A 17,160-nucleotide genomic window follows, 5' to 3' on the forward strand; every position below is an offset into this window, starting at 1 on the left:
ATTTTGAATGCTTAGCAGGACAGGAAATTGGTCCAGTTTACGCATGTATCAAGAGAACATCCCTGGTTATCTACTGCCTCTGATCTGGAGGACTCACTAAACACAAATGTTTTGTTTGTAAATTAAGTCTGAGTGTTGGAGTGTGCCCCTGGCTATCCGTATATTTAAATACAAGAAAATGGTGCCGTCTAGTTTGTTTAATATAAGGATTTTTAAATGATTTACACCTTCATGACATAAGTACATTTGATCAATTACATTTACTTTTGATACATAAGTATATTTAAAACCAAATAAGTTTAGACTTTTACTCAAGTAGTATTTTACTGGGTGACTTTCACTTTTACTTGAGTCATTTTCTATTAACCTATCTTTACTTTGCTCATGTATGACAATTGGGTACTTTTTCCACCACTGCCAATTACTGACACAAGAAAGCAAAGTTTGGTAAAACATTAGGTATGTGGATTATGGTCATGCTTAGGCAAATACACTATGAAGGGAAATAAGTGTCTACAGTTTACACTTTTTTAGTTATTTAATTAAATGTTGTTTTTTTCCCCAGGGTCCCCACCCCTGATGTGTTATCACCATGCTTTCAACAATCTAAGGCACAAATCTGTGCTAAACCATGCCTGAGTTCAGGCGACTGCCGACTGATTGATCTACAAATCACCTTGCAGTCTAGATAACTACTCAATATTATTTGTAGATCAGTCAGTCACAATTTACCCATGATATATCACGGTTTTCATGCTTTCGACCACGGCCGGTATGAACGTTTGTTTGAGAGTGTGTGTACATTTGCGCACAGCCATGACCACACTGTGCCAAGCGGTGGAATAAGGGAACTGTTTGTCCCGCGTAGAATGGGGAAAATATACACTGAGTATACAAAATATTAAGAACGCCTGCTCTTTCCATGACAGACTGACCAGGTGAATCCAAGTGAAAGCTATGATCCCTTGTTAAATCCACTTCAATCAGTGTAGATGAAGGGGAGGAGACAGGTTAAAGAAAGATTTTTAAGCCTTGAGACATGGATTGTGTATGTGTGACATTCAGAGGGTGAATGGGCAAGAGAAAACATTTAAGTGCCTTTGAACGTGGCATGGTAGTAGGTGCCAGGCGTACCGGGTTGTGTCAAGAACTGCAACGCTGCTGGGTTATTCACGCTCAATCTTTTCCCGTGTATATCAAGAATGGTCCAACACCCAAAGGACACCCAGCCAACTTGACACAACTGTGGGAGGCATTGGAGTCAACATGGGCCAGCATCCCTGTGGAACTCTTTTAATAGCTTGTACAGTCCCTGACACATTGAGGCTGTTCTAAGGTTAAAGGGGGGGAGTGCAACTCAATATTAGGAAGGTGTTCCTAATGGATCCTCACTGTATGTTGAAATTGTGAATTCGTGCAACATATCTTCTTGACATGCTATATAATTTGACCACATCAGTGCATTTGTTACGATAATAATCCATATAAAGTACAATCATTTGGTATGTGTGAAAGTGAAAACATTGTTGGAACACTATAAAAGACTGAGATAATGGGAAATCAAATGTGAGATCTTGCCCTGTTTGGAGATTTGCCAGGTCAGACTTTTTTATACAGAAAGTACAGATTGGCTCATCAGATATAATTTCCCAAAATCAATCTTATAGGATTTTTGCGATAATTTAAGACCTGCTCTTAAAAGGCAAACACATGCCATTCCGGTGCACATCCAAGTGCTTTCCACCCTTGGGTTTTATGCAAAGGGGACTTTTCAGTGGGAGCTTGCTAATGGTCATCTGACAGGCCTCGATAAGCCAATATTTTGGATGCAATCCTCAGCAAAACAGTCACACATACAATTTCCCTACATCATTGCACAACAGGTGGAAGTCAAGAGGTGTTTCTTTGCCATGATGCCATCAGTAGGTTGCCAAATACGAACGGAGCATTAGACGGCACCTACATCGCCTTAAAAATCACCATCCCAAAACGATTTAAACTATTTGAACACAAACGGCTTCCGCTCTTCATGTGAAGGTGATAGGTTATGTGATGCGCAAAAGGGACTGCTGAACGTGGTGGCAAGATGACCAGGTGTTCCGGAACGCACGACTCGTTCATTCTGCAGAACTGAAATGTTGGCCTATACACATTGCCGGGGGAAGATGCAACGCCTTATAATTGTCACGTCTGCTCCCGCTCTTCCCTTCCTCTGGCGCTTGAGGGCGCCAGATTACCCTGCATTACACGCTCCTGCCATCTATCATGCACACATGCCTTCCCTCTGCACTTACATCAGCATTATTGGACTCACCTGGACTCACTTATCTCCTGTTTATTTCCTCCCCTATATTTGTCAGTTCCCCAACTCTGTGCCCTGCATCTTCATTGATTGACTTTTGTCTTTGTATTTGTTTCTGACGCTGTTCCTGTCTCGTCTATGTCCATTGTTTATTAAATGTTTACTCCCCGTACCTGCTTCGTCCCTCCAGCATCATTCCGCGTGACAATAATAGGTCCCCAAGAACACAGTGGCCTCCACCATTCTTAAATGGAAGAAGTTTGGAACCACCAAGACTCTTCCTAGAGCTGGCTGCCCTGCCAAACTGAGCAATCGGGAAAGAAGGGCCTTGGTCAGGGATGTGACCAAGAACCCAATGGTCACTCTGACAGAGCTCCGAAGTTCCTCTGTGAAGATGGGAGAACTGTCAGGAGAATTTTCAATCCCGATGATGATAACTAACAATTATTTAAGCTTTGACCAATCCCTGAGGTTTATAAGACCCGTGGTTTCATAATAATTAGGCAAAGACTCAGTTTATGCAAAAGTTCCGTACAGTTTATTCAGAGAACGTTCTAAAGTCAAGAATGCAAAGACATTACATTTTATAACTCCCATTTCCCCCACCTCCTTACACGCACATACAGACACACAAACAGTAGGTGGGATGTATCTTTGCCCACAGTCCGCATTCCTCGTCTATCACTACCAAGCTGGCAGTTCTATCCTCCCGAGATTAGAGGGACCTTGACAGGACTCCCTTTCCTGTCGTAAGATTCTTAGAGTTATAACCAGGTTAGGTCATCAATAGTTTAATTTTCCTCTGTATTTTCTTAGTCACACACACACATTTCTCTCCCTTACTAGTCTCAGCCAAACCTTCTTGGACTTAAGTTTATCACTCTAATTATTCATAATACATGTTACATAATCTAATAATTACTTTTCAGGGTGAAATTCTTTAGTCATTACCTTAAACATATAAATTCCCTTATCAAGAACCTTCCAGAAGGACTACCATCTCTGCAGCACTCCACCAATCAGGCCTTTATGGTAGAGTGGCAGACTAGTCAGGATCAAGGGAAAGATTAAACAGAGCAAAGTACAGAGAGATCCTTGATGAAAACCTGCTCCAGAGCGCTCAGGACCTCAGACTGGGGTGAAGGTTCACCTTCCAACAGGACAACGACCCTAAGCACACAGCCAAGACAACGCAGGAGTGGCTTCGGGACAAGTCTCTGAATGTCCTTGAGTGGCCTAGTCAGAGCCCGGACTTGAACCCGATCGAACATCTCTGGAGAGACCTGAAAATCGCTGTGCAGTGACGCTACCCATCCAAACTGGCAGAGCTTGAGAGGATCTGCAAATAATAATGGGAGAAACTCCCCAAATACAGGTGTGCCAAGCTTGTATCATCATACCGAAGAAGACTAGAGGCTGTAAATCGCTGCAAAAGGTGATTCAACAAAGTACTGAGTAAAGGGTAAATGTAAATGTGATATTTCCATTTTTGTTTTAAATACATTTGCAAACATTTCTAAAAATCTGTTTTTGCTTTGTCATCATGGGGTATGGTGTTTAGATTGATTGGGGGAAAAAATGAATTAATGCATTTTAGAATACGGCTGTAACGTAACAAAATGTGTAAAAAGTCAAGGGGTTTGAATACTTTCTGAATGCACTGTACTTAGCATGTTAGCTAACCCTTTCCCTTCCCCTAACTCTAACATTAACCCTTTAAACCTAACTCCTAAACTTAACCTATAACCTTATCCCTAACCCCTAGTCTAGGTAACGTTAGCGAGCTAGCCACCTAGCTAGAATTCATAACATATCATAAATTTAGCAAATTCGTAACATATTGTACATGTTGCAAATTCATATCATATTGTACACTTATCAAGAGAAAATCCCTAGTCATCCCTACTGTCTCTGATCTGGCAGACTCACTAAACACACATGCTTCGTTTGTAAATGATGTCTGAGTGTTGAAGTGTGACCCTGGCTTTTCGTAAATAACAAAAAAACACAAGAGTGGCTCCCGAGTGGCGCAGCGGTCTAATGCACTGCAGCGCAGAGGCGTCACTACAAATCCTGGTTCGTCCCCGGGCTGTATCACAACTGGACGTGATCGGGAGTCCCATAGGGCGGCGCACAATTGGCCTAGCGTTGTCCGAGTTAAGGGAGGGTTTGGCCAGAGGGGTTTTACTTGGCTCATCGCGCTCTAACACATTGGTGCGGCTGGCTTCCGGGTTAAGCAGGCGGGTGTTGAGAAGCCTGGTTTGGCGGGTCATGTTTCGGAGGATGCATGACTCGACTCCAGAGAATGGTGCCGTCTGGTTTGCTTAATATAAGGAATTTGAAATTATTTATGCTTTTACTTTTGATACTTAAGTATATTTTAGCAATTACATTTACTTTTGACACTTAAGTATATTTAAAACCAAATACTTTTAGACTTTTATTCAAGTAGTATTTTACTGGGTGACTTTCACTTTTACTTGAATCATTTTCTATTAAGGTATCTTTACTTTTACTCAAGTATAACAATTGGGAACTTTTTCTACCGCTGGGGTTAGGTGAGATGTGATCTCTGACCTTTGACACCTGACCATGTAACTGTCACCTGACCACCGGTCTCTCTCTGCCCCCTCACTCCTCCCCACACCTCCTCTCCTCGTTCTCTCTCCTCCCTTACTCTGTTCTGTTTTAGTCTTACCCATCTCCTAGTGTTGCCACTCTCCCTCACTCCCTATGTTAGCCTGCATAGACCCCCTCAGTGTAGGGCAGTGTTTGTTTGGGATGCATCCCAATCTCTCATCGGCCAAGGGCTGGAGCTAAACCCTTCTAAACAGGTCAAACCCCTCTTCCTATGTGTGATGTAGCTTCCTGTAGCTATCTAGAACCTAAAAGGGTTCTTTGGCTGTCCCCATAGGATAACCCTTTGAAGAACCCTATTTGGTTCCAGGTAGAACCCTTTACACAGCGGGTTCTACATGGAACCCAAAAGAGTTCTAGCTGGATCCAAAAAGAGTTTTAACCTGGAACCAAAAAGGGTTCTCTTATGCGGACAGAGTGTAGCATACCCCTAAGGAGATCCAGGAAGTGCACAGTAAGAGTGACCCCATCACTATGCTGAAGGAATGTGCACTGTCCAACAACATGGCTTCTGTGGAGGAGATCAAGGTACACACACCTTCACCGAAACATGCACGCACGCACGCACACACACACACACACACACACACACACACACACACACACAGTACTGGTCCAAGTACTCTAATTCATAAAAATAAATACATGTCATTCCTTCCATCCTTCCTCCCTCCCATTAGGAGATACACTAGATGAAGAGATCAGGAAGGTGATTGAGGATGCAGCCCAGTTTGTGAACTCTGACCCCAAGCTCTGCAACCTCATCTTAACCAACAAACCTGTGAACGGAGGTCCGCAGGTCCAACCTCTGGGTCAAACTAAAGTCTGTCAGGTAGACGCACACACACACACACACACACACACACACACACACACACACACACACACACACACACACACACACACACACACACACACACACACACACACACACACACACACACACACACACACACACACCTAGACCAAACCACAGTCCATCAGTTACACATCAGCTCTAAGATACCAACCCCTAGGTGAAAGTCTACTCCTCCTCTCCTCCAATCTTAGCAGCATTCCAAACCAGTTCTTCACCTCTGACCCTGTGAGGTCACTGGTGTTTATTCACAATATGTACTGTATAGCGTATAAGATGTTGTATAATTATGTCAGAGTTGGTATGCATTCTCCTGATACTGAGGGAGCTGTCTTAGAATGGCATTGGGCAGGCTTTTGTTCCAGCCCAGCACTAACAGATCAGATTCAACATATCAACCTCTCATCAAGTCTTTGATAAGCTGTAGCAGGTGTGTTAGTGTTGATAGGTAACTTACAAAGCTTGCTCACCCTATAGCTCTCCAGGATCAGGGTTGGCCACCCCTGGTTTGGGGAGTGTGTGTGTGTGTGTGTGTGTGTGGGGGGGGGGGGGGGTGTCTTCCTCTTCTTCTCTTTCTCTGACTCCCTCCCTCCCTCTCTCAGTGAGGAGAGGATATGGATCCAAGCACTATGAAACTGAAGAGTCTGTATGAACTGAAAGACTGATGTTGTTGTAATACAGTTTGACGTGATTTGACTGGAGCAATAAAGTTGGCTGAGACTTTGGGTGTTAAGTGACTTTGGGTGTCTTGAAAAGCACTTAAAATAAAATGTATTATTATTAACACACACACACTGTCAAGTTTTTTGTTTAGTTGTGTTAGAGTTAGACTGTTGTAATGTTTTCAACTTTGTATGGTCATTCAATAAATGTTACTAATGGTGACTGTAATTTCCCATTTGTATGCGGTCTGCAATCACACCATATTCCTCTTACCACCTGTGGCTTCCTGTAAGTTCCTCACAGGCTACAAAGCCCTTGACATTTCCATATGTTTAAGTGTAGCCACATTATAACAATTTCAAAAAGTAAAATGTGTTTCCTATGACAAATCATATTCTCTATGATTGTTTCGGAATTAGTGTCACAAAAAAAGTAGCTGAATGTTGCCAATAATGTGGTTGTATGCCTACATCCAATTTTATCCACAAGATGTCAGCAAAGACCATCTGTTTGTGTCTCATAACTCTTGGCAGTTGTTTGGGGTTGTTATATATTTTTTATTTAACCAGGAAAGCCAGTTAAGAACAAATTCTTATTTAGAATGACGGCCTACCAAAAGGCAAAAGGCCTCTTGCGGGGACGGGGGCTGGGATTAAACATTTAAAATAAATAAAATGTAAATATGGGACAAAACACACATCACGACAAGAGAGACAACACAACACTACATAAAGAGAGACCTAAGACAACAACATAGCAAGGCAGCCACACATGACAACACAGCATGTTAGCAGCACAACATGGTAGCAGCACAAAACACAGTACAAACATTATTGGGCACAGACAACAGCACAAAGGGCAAGAAGGTAGAGACAACAATACATCACACAAAGCAGCCACAACTGTCAGTAAGAGTGTCCATGATTGAGTGAAGAGATTGAGATAAAACTGTCCAGTTGGAGTGTTTGTTGCAGTTTGTTCCAGTCGCTAGCTGCAGCAAACTGAAAAGAGGAGCGACCCGGGGATGTGTGTGCTTTTGGGACCTTTAACAGAATGTGACTGGCAGAATGGGTGCTGTATGTGGAGGATGAAATATCTCAGATAGGGGGGGAGTGAGGCCTAATAGGGTTTTATAAATAAGCATCAACCAGTGGGTCTTGCGACGGGTATACAGAGATGACCAGTTTACAGAGGAGTATAGGGTACAGTGATGTTTCCTATAAGGAGCATTGGTGGCAAATCTGATGGCCGAAGGGTAAAGAACATCTAGCCGCTCGAGAGCACCCTTACTTGCCGATCTATAAATTATTTCTCCGTAATCTAGCATGGGTATGATGGTCATCTGAATCAGGGTTAGTGTGGAAACTGGGGTGAAATAGGAGCGATTACGATTATGATTGGGCTGCTATTACATCATCAGTTACTACGGGATCAGGTTCTGATGAGCCAGGAAGTAAGGAAACCGTCAACTAAGAAATCCTCTGAAGCAGAACAATTCTTGCATGTAGCAGACACCATCATTTATTAGCCAAAACAGCAGTTGACTATCCCTTAAGATTGTCCTCAGTTCCCTCCCCTTCTTGTCCACATTAGTGACCTAATTCCAGATCGAGAGTTTCAATTCAATGAACTCACGTGGTGGGGCAGTGTGCTGAGATACCTCTGTGGGGCGCAACTCCCTAACTACTGTAATCCTTCATTCAACACACTCATAGGGACTTTCCAGCAGACCACTTTCACATTTCTTTCTTGTAATGAGACAGGAAACTGCATGTCATCTTGTAAGATGATGAACCAATAAGGGCCAATAAACACGTGCTGTCCTCAGGGAAATCTAGGGGGTTCACAACAACACATCGGGAGTTTACCTGACACACCCCTCAAGCATGTAATGCTAAGTTCCGTCCTCTCAGGAGGTGGAAAAGGCTGCTATCAAATCCCCAATCATGCATGATACCACTGTGTCTTAGTCAGAAATCAGGACAATCAAAATACTGTAGCTGGATACCGCTGGGTCCACCATATCATATGATATCGTGGTGATATAATACGTCGGAAACCATTTTCAGTCATCTTGTTTACTGAAGTGGATTTGGCAAATGCGGCTGCTGCATGTACAACCAATTCAGTAATGGTCCAGTCTAGACAATCCAGTTTGAAGCAGCTTTAACACAGGGCAACCGTAAGTGTCATTCTTACATTGCCATACAACTCTCCTTCCGTGGCCTCCAACTGCTCTTAAACGCAAGTAAAACTAAATGCATGCTTTTCAATCGATCACTGCCCGCACTTGCTCGCCCGTCCAGCATCACTACTCTGGACGGCTCTGACTTAGAATACGTGGACAACTACAAATACCTGGGTGTCTGGTTAGACTGTAAACTCTCCTTCCAGACTCACATTAAGCATCTCCAATCCAAAATTAAATCTAGAATCGGCTTCCTATATCGCAACAAAGCATCCTTCCCTCATGTTGCCAAACATACCCTCGTAAAACTGACCATCCTACCGATCCATGATGATGTCATCTATAAAATAGCCTCCAACACTCTGCTCAACAAACTGGATGCAGTCTATCACAGTGCCATCTGTTTTGTCACCAAAGCCCCATACACTACCCACCATTGCAACCTGTACGCTCTCGTTGGTTGGCCCTCGCTTCATACTCGTCGCCAAACCCACGGGCTACAAGTTATCTACAAGTCTCTGCTAGGTAAAGCCCCGCCTTATCTCAGCTCACTGGTCACCATAGCAGCACCCACTCGTAGCAAGCGGCTCCAGCAGGTATATCTCACTGGTCACCCCCAAAGCCAATTCCTCCTTTGGTCATCTTTCCTTCCAGTTCTCTGCTGCCTATGACTGGAACGAATTGCAAAAATCTCTGAAGCTGGAGACTCACATCTCCCTCACTAGCTTTAAGCACCAGCTGTCAGAGCAGTTTACAGATCACTGCACCTGTACATAGCCTATCTGTAAACAGCCCATCTATCTACCTACCTCATCCCCATACTGGTATTTCTTTATTTATTTATTTTGCTCCTTTGCACCCCAGTATCTCTACCTGCACATTCATCTTCTGCCGATCTACCATTCCAGTGTTAATTGCTATATTGTAATTACTTCGCCACCATGGCCTATTTATTTCCTTAACTTACCTCATTTGCACTCACTGTATACAGACTTTTTGTTTTCTTTTGTTCTACTGTATTATTGACTCTGTTTTGGTTATTCCATGTGTAACTCTGTGTTGTTGTATGTGTCTAATTGCTACGCTTTATCTTGGCCAGGTCGCAGTTGCAATTGAGAACTTGTTCTCAACTAGCCTACCTGGTTAAATAAAGGTGAAATAAATCATAAAAAATAAACATGAACTCTGGCCAGACAGGAAGAGATCATCTGCCTAGTTTGGTTTGGTGTGTGCCTCAACCTCTGTGCCCACAAACTGGTTTCTCTAGTTTCACCTTACTGTTCACCTCTGCTGTTTGTTTACCACCATCAGAACGTTTGATATCATCTTCTGTGTCAGGTCGCATTTGTGACTCACCATTCAACATGGGTTTACCTAAGGTTACGCTTTCTGATGATGAGGCTATGTTGAGCTTCATTTGTTAAGACTGTTATCAAATATCTACACCAGAGCAAGTCCGTGTAATGTAATCTAACGCAGCCTACTGTTTATTACAACCAGAGAAGTTGTCCTTGTTGAACAGCGATATGGTGTGTCAAAGCCTCAATACCAGTCACAAGACCCAGGGCTTGGTTTTGGTTTGGTGAAGTGCACTGAAGGGAAAGTGAAAGCAAAGGCCGAAGGAACTTGCCAACATGGTGTGATTGCAAACCAACTGATTCGGCATGGAGTGGTTACACAACTGCCACTTCCCCCATGTCAGATACAGATCAAGTTTTTGTCAACCATTTTGTGATACCAGAAGGTGTTGTGATGAGATGGCCGCTTGTTCTCTCCCTCCCTCCTTGTTGGTATCCGTGGGCAGTGGGTAGGTGGATTGTTGTCCATAAGTCACCAACCTAAAGGGACAGTAGAGGAGAGGATAGTGTCTATGTCTAACTGGCAATGCAAACTTCTGCTAGTGAGAAAATACTTGAGTTGATGAATGCTGACACTTTACAGTTAACTCGTGAATGTCCTGTGCTCAAACCGCAGCAGCCCAAAAATAAACACACTCAGGCACTTCTTCTCAATACTTTGATTGATTAAGTTGATGATATGGACGACTTGATGATGAATGTCTCCCTGCACCAGTGCTGCGGATGCACGAAAAGTAAAGGTGAGCAGAGACTCTCACAAGACACTGACAAAGTCAACACTTCAAAACACCTGCAAGACACAAGCACATCAGTGTTAAGGATTCTTAAAAGGAAACGCTCAATATTGGTATAGAGACTCGACTGCCGCCATTTCACGGTGATGTGTACTAGTCGCAGATCTGGTCACAAAATGGTTGCCAGTATCACCTAAGGTCTATGTGTTAATACCCTCCGGTAGTGGGAAGTGGAGTACTGACATGTTGTTGTGGCTTTGGCCGTGGTGCAGACAGGCAAGCTGCCGAAAACATTGGCAAAGAGCAAGGGGATGGGCCTTCAGGGACTTTCCAAGATGTTTTGCTCTGTGTGGTGAAAGCCTCAATAGCAGTCACAAGACCCAGGGCTTGGCTTGGTTTTGCTTGGTGATGTGTACTAAAGTGAAAGTGAAAGCAAAGGCAGAATGCACTTTCCAACATGGTGTGATAAATGGTTTATGATGAATGTCTCCCTGCACCAGCGCTGCAGATGCACAAAAAAGTAAAGGTGAGCAGAGACTCTCACAAGACACTGACCAAGTCAACTCTTCAAAACACCTGCAAGACACAAGCGCGGTGTTTTCCAGGTCAGTGCTTAGGATTCTTAAAAGGAAATGCTCAATATTGGTGTGAGACTCGAGGTCAGGACTTTCTGATGGCCACTCCAATATCTTGATTTTGTTGTCCTTGAGCAATTTTGCCACAACTATGGAAGCATGCTTGGGGTCATTGTCCATTTGGAAGACCCATTTGCGAACAAGCTTTAACTTCCTGACTGATGTCTTGAGATGTTGTTTCAATATATCCACATCATTTTCCTCCCTCATGATGCCATCTATTTTGTGAAGTGCACCAGTCCCTCCTGCAGCAAAGCACCACCACAACATGATGCTGCCACCCCCGTTCTTCACGGTTGGGATGGCCTCCCCCATTTTTCCTCCAAACATAATGATGGTCATTATGGCCAAACAGTTCTATTTTTGTTTCATCAGACCAGAGGACATTTCTCCAAAAAGTACGATCTTTGTCCCCCATGTGCAGTTGCAAACTGTAGTCTGGCTTTTTTATGGCAGTTTTGGAGCAGTGGCTTCTTCTTCCTTGCTGAGCGGCCTTTCAGGTTATGTCGATATAGGACTCGTTTTACTGTGGATATAGATACTTTTGTACCTGTTTCCTCCAGCATCTTCACAAGGTCCTTCGCTGTTGTTCTGGGATTGATTTGCACTTTTCGCACCAAAGTACGTTCATCTCTAGAAGACAGAACGCGTCTCCTTCCTGAGCGGTATGACGGCTGCGTGGTCCCATGGTGTTTATACTTGCGTACTATTGTTTGTACAGATGAACGTGGTACCTTCAGGCGTTTGGAAATTGCTCCCAAGGATGAACCAGACTTGTGGAGGTCTACAATTTTTACAATTTTCTGAGGTCTTCGCTAATTTATTTTGATTTTCCCATTATGTCAAGCAAAGAGGCACTGAGTTTGAAGGTAGGCCTTGAAATACATCCACAGGTACACCTCCAATTGACTCAAATTATGTCATTAGCCTATCAGAAGTTTCTAAAGCCATCACATAATTTTCTGAAATTTTCCAAGCTTTTTGAAGGCACAGTCAACATAGTGTATGTAAACTTCTGACCCACTGGAATTGTGATACAGGGAATAAGTTAAATAATCTGTCTGTAAACAATTGTTGGAAAAAGTACTTGTGTCATGCACAAAGTAGATGTCCTAACCGACTTTTCAAAACTATAGTTTGTTAACAGGAAATTTGTGGAGTGGTTGAAAAACGAGTTTTAATGACTCCAACCTAAGTTTATGTAAACTTCTGACTTCAACTGTAGCTCAGTATTTATGTTATTTATTTTATGCAGTCTGTTTTTCTCATATTTATCAAATGTGGGAAAAAATTTGGACCTATAATTTTGGACATGTAATCTAATGCAGCCTATTGTGTCCCAACCTGGTTTCAGACCAAAACGTATTATATTTGACAAAAATCTGTGCCACTCCATTTAGTATTACATTTTACTTTACGTTAGGTTACATTACATTGACTAGATGTAACATAGTAAATGTAAATCCGGGACATTCAAATTATACAAAAATATAAACGCAACATGCAAAAAAGTCAAAGATTTTACAGAGTTCAAATCAAATTGTATTTGTCACATGCGCCGAATTCAACAGGTGTTGACCTTACAGTGAAATGCTTACTTACAAGCCCTTAACCAACTATGCAGTTTTTAGAAAATACCTAGAAAAGTAATGGATAAGAATAACAAATAATGAATTAAAGAGCAGCAGTAAATAACAATAGCGGGGCTATATACATGGGGTACCGGTACAGAGTCAATGTGTGGGGGCACCAGTGTTGAGGTAATATGTACATGTAGGTTGCGTTATTAAAGTGACTATGCATAGGCATAGATAATAACAGAGAGTAGCAGCAGCGTAGGTGGGGGGGAGGGGGGGGGGTCAATGCAAATAGTCTGGGTAACCATTTGATCAGATGTTCAGGAGTCTTATGGCTTGGGGGTAAAAGCTGTTAGAAGCCTCTTGGACCTAGACTTGGTGCACCGGTACTGCTTGCCGTGCAGTAGTAGAGAGAACAGTCTATGACTAGGGTGGTTGGAGTATTTCACAATTTTTATGGCCTTCCTCTGACACCGCCTGGTATAGAGGTCCTGGATGGCAGGAAGCTTTGCCCCGGTGATGTACTGGGCCGTACGCATCACCCTCTTGAACGTTAGCTAGCAGTACGGAAGGCAAAGGCAGATTAGCCACTCGTCGCCTGATCCACACAATGCACCCCGATCTCTTTCCGCAAAATATCAGTTTCTTTCTCCAGCGAAAGCTGGGGATGAGGGCCTGTATGGGTGTTTGGACTATATCCTTCCCGTCCGACTCGTTAAAGAAAAATTATTAGTCCAATTCGAGGTGAGTAATCACTGTTCTGATGTCCAGAAGCTGTTTTCGGTCATAAGAGACGGTAGCAGCAACATTATGTACAAAATAAGTTACAAACAATGCGAAAAAACAAACAAAATTGCATGGTTGGTTAAGAGCCAATAAAGCGGCAGCCATCCCCTCCCGCGCCATCATCTGTTACAGTTCATATAAGAAAATCAGTCAATTTAAATAAATTCATTCGGCCCTAATCTATGGATTTACTGTTGGTCACAGCTACCTTAAAAGAAAAGTTAGGGGCTGGATCAGAAAGCCAGTCCAGTCAGTATTTGGTGTGACCACCATTTTCCTCATGCAGCGTGACACATCTCCTTCGCGTAGAGTTGATCAGGCTGTTGATTGTGGCCTGTGGAAGGTTGTTCCACTCCTCTTCAATGACTATGTGAAGTTGCTAGATATTGGCATGAAATGGAATACACTGTCGATCCAGAGCATCCCAAACAAGCTCAACGGGTGATATGTCTGGTGAGTATGTAGACCATGGAAGATCTGTGACATTTTCAGTTTCCAGGAATTGTGTACAGTTCCTTGCAGCATGAGGTGATGATGGCAGATGAATGGCACGACAATGGGCCTTAGGATCTCGTCACGGTATCTCTGTGCATTCAAGTTGCTGTAGATCAAATGCAATTGTGTTCATTGTCTGTAGCTTATGCCTGCCCATACCATAACCCCACCGCCACCATGGGGTACTCGGTTCACAACGTTGACATCAGCATTCATACACGTGGTCTGCGGTTGTGATGCCGGTTGGATGTACTGCCTAATTATTTTAAAAGACGTTGGAGGCGGCTTATGGTATCGAAATGAACATTCAGTTCTCTGGCAACAGCTCTGGTGGACATTCCTTAAACTTGAGACATCTGGCATTGTGTTGTGTGACAAAACTGCAAGTTTTAGAGTGCCCTTTTATTGTCCACAGCACAAATGATCATTTTTAATGATCATACTGTTTAATCAACTTCTTGATATGCCACACCTGTCAGGTGGATGGATTATCTTGGCAAAAGAGAAATGCTCACTAAAATGGATGCAAACAAATTTGTGCACAACATTTTTGAGAAATAACCTTTTTGTGCACATGGACAATTTCTGGGATATTTTAATTCAGCTCATGAAACATGGGACCATGAAAACATGTTGAATTTGTATTTTTTGTTCAATATAGTATGATATATTAAGCTTGGCATGGACAGTAGGTTACTTAAGGGGAAAAAAGAAAGGAGATTGGTATCATGCAAACATCTAGCAATGCAAAGGTTGCATGTTTGAATCTCATCATGGTTAACTTTAGCATTTTAATTAATTAGCAACTTTGCAACAACACTATATATAGAAAGTATGTGGGCGCCCCTTCATATTAGTGGATTAGGAGCAACAACGGCTCAGCCACAAAGTGGTAGGCTACACAAGCTCACAGAACGGGACCGCCGAGTGTTCAAGTGCATAGCGCGTAAAAATGTGTCTGTCCTCGGTTGCAACACTCCAAACTGAGTTCCAAACTGCCTCTGGAAGCAAGGTCAGCACAAGAACTGTTCGTAGGGAGCTTCATGAAATGGGTTTCCTTGGCCGAGCAGCTGCACACAAGCCTAAGATCACCATGAGCAATGTCGAGCATCGGCTGGAGTGGTGTTAAGCTAGTCGCCATTGGACTCTGGAGCAGTAAAAAACGCGTTCTCTGTTGTGATGAATCACGTTTCACCATCTGGCAGTCCAATGGATGAATCTGGGTTTGGCGGATGCCAGGAGAACGCCTCCTGCCCCAATGCATAGTACCAACTGTAAAGTTGGGTGGAAGAGGAATAATGGTCTGGGGCTGTTTTTCATGGTTTGGGCTAGGCCCCTTAGTTCCAGTGAAGGGAAATCTTAACACTACAGCATACAATGACATTCTAGATGATTCTGTGCTTCCAACTTTGTGGCAACAATTTGGGGAAGGCCCTTTCATGTTTCAACATGACAATGCCCCCATGCTCAAAGCAAGGTCCATACAGAAATGGTTTGTCGAGATCGGTATGGAAGAACTTAACTGGCCTGCACAGATCCCTGACCTCAACGCCCTCGAACACCTTTGGGATGAATTGGAACGCCGAATGCGAACTAAGCCTAATTGCCCAACATCAGTGCCCGACCTCACTAATGCTCTTGTGGCTGAAAGGAAGCAAGTCCTTGCAGCAATGTTCCAACATCCAGTGGAAAGCCTTCCCAGAAGAGTGGAGGCTGTTATAGCAGCTAAAGGGGGACCAACTCCATATTAATGTCCATGATTTTGGAATGAGATGTTCGACGATCGGGTGTCCACATACTTTTGGTCATGTGATTTTGGAATGAGATGTTCGACGATCGGGTGTCCACATACTTTTGGTCATGTAGATGATTACACTACATTAAATCTGTCGTTCTGCCCCTGAACAAGGCAGTTAACCCACTGTTCCTAGGCTGTCAGTGTAAATAAGAATCTGTTCTTAACTGACTTGCCTAGTTAAGTAAAGGTTAAATAAAATAGCAGCTTAGTGTATCAAAGCCTCAATAACAGTCACAAGATCCACGGCTTGGCTTGGTTTTGCTTGGTGAATTGTACTAAATTGAAAGTGAAAGCAAAGGCAGAAGGGACTTTCCAATGTGGTGTGATTGCAATTGCAACCATTTTATCACCAGATCTGTGACTAGTACACATCCCCGTGAAATGGCAAAAGTCGATTGTCATACCAGTCTTTTTGTGCACCTGCAGCACTACATTTTAAAATGTAAGTTATTTAGCAGACTCTTATCCACTTAAGTCAACTGATTCGGCACGGATTGGTTACACAATTTTCGCTTCACCCATGTCAGATACAGCTCAAGTTATTGTCGGCCATTTTGTGATGCCAGGTCTTGAGATGAGATGGCCGCTGGTATTTCCCCTTTGTGCTTTCCCTCCCACCTTGTTGGTATCTGTAGGGTGGGTAGGTGAATTGTTGTTGATAAGTCACAAACCTAAAGGGACCGGGAGAGGAGAGGATACTGTATATGTCTCACTGACAATGCAAGCTTCTTCTAGTGAGAAAATAATTGAGTTGATGAATGTTGCCACATGACTGTTGTCTCACAAATGTCCTGTGCTCAAATCGCAGCAGCCCCTAAACACAAATAAAAACACACAAAAAAACGTATTCTTATCAATACTTTGATTAATTTGACGATTCGGATGACTCGATGATAAACGTCTGCACCACTCGATGATGAATGTCTGCACCGGGGGTCCTGTGGGGCTCAGTTGGTAAGACATGGTGCTTGCAAAGCTAGGGTTGTGGGTTTGATTCCCATGGGGGACCAGTACAAAAAAAATGTATGCACTCACTACTGTAAGTCTATCTGGATAAGAGTGTCTGCTAAAGAACTTCAACGTAAAACATTTAGTGCTGCAGGTGCACAAAACGTGAAGACTCGGATGACA

This window comes from Oncorhynchus clarkii, chromosome 32 (genome assembly GCF_045791955.1).
Source record: "Oncorhynchus clarkii lewisi isolate Uvic-CL-2024 chromosome 32, UVic_Ocla_1.0, whole genome shotgun sequence".
NCBI lineage: Eukaryota > Metazoa > Chordata > Actinopteri > Salmoniformes > Salmonidae > Oncorhynchus > Oncorhynchus clarkii.